A 1,192-nucleotide genomic window follows, 5' to 3' on the forward strand; every position below is an offset into this window, starting at 1 on the left:
GATAAAAGCAAAGAGGTTTCCCCAAGAGACAGAATACAGGACAGACAAGTGAGTTTCAGGGGGAGAAGGGAGGAGGCCATTCAACAAGATCTGGGGTAATATGGGCGTGCGTGCGTGCGTGCGTGCGTGCGTCGGCTGGCTGGGGCGACGGTGCTCAGAGAGGTCCAGGGAGGTCCAAAGCTAGCAGGAGCCAGAAGTATTGTGTTCCTTTCTCTTCCATGCCCTGTTGTTTTACCTGGGTCATGGAAATAAAAAGAACAAAGATGCTGGGCATGGTGACGCATGCCTTTAATCGCACAACTCAGGAGGCGGAGGTAGGAGGATCGCCATGAGTTCGAGGCCACCCTGAGACTACAGAGTGAATTCCAGGTTAGCCTGAGCTAGAGTGAGACCCTACCTCAAAAACCGAAAACAAGGCTGGGCGTGGTGGTACATGCCTTTAATCCCAGCACTAGGGAGGCAGAGGTAGGAGGATTGCTATGAGTTCAAGTCCACCCTGAAGACTACATAGTGAATTCCAGGCCAGCCTGGGCCAGAGTGAGACCCTGCCTCAAAAAAAAAAAAAAAAAAAAAAAAACCTAAACAAATAAATAGACAGAGAGCAGTCATCCTGTGCTCACGTCTGCTAGGCCCTCAGCAAGTCATTCCTATGCTTCTGTTTGTTTTCTTGTGATAACTCAGCATTATTGTCCCTGGTTCTCTAGATCAGCTCAGAGAGGCCAAGCAATGTGGACGGGCTCCCAGAGAAGGTGGTGGAGTCCGCATGGGGGCCCAGGGCAGTCTGACCTAGAAGGTGTGCTCAAGGATGCGGCTTTCTCTGTAGGGCTGGAAAGTTCTTTCATGTTCCAGGGAGCACAGCTGCCAGCTAAGAAACCTGATACTGTTGGTGTACAGCCTTGGCATCCAGTGGTTCTCACTCCTTAGGGATGAGGTACAGATTCCTCCTTCTGCCTCCAACCATGGCAAGATTCACTCTTGTGTAAGGATGGAGCACATTTCCTAGTAAAGACTCTGACACAGTGGGTCACACTCAGGCATCTGCTTGTGGAGCATTTGTTGAGTGCGTGTGCGTGCATTTATGGTGGGGATGGAGGTTTGGAATTAGACCCTAGGAAACCCGAGTATGGTGAAGGTTGAAGAGCCAAACGTGGTGGCACACGCCTTTAATCCCAGCACTTGAGAGGCAGAGGTA

Source organism: Jaculus jaculus, chromosome 6 (genome assembly GCF_020740685.1).
Source record: "Jaculus jaculus isolate mJacJac1 chromosome 6, mJacJac1.mat.Y.cur, whole genome shotgun sequence".
Lineage (NCBI taxonomy): Eukaryota > Metazoa > Chordata > Mammalia > Rodentia > Dipodidae > Jaculus > Jaculus jaculus.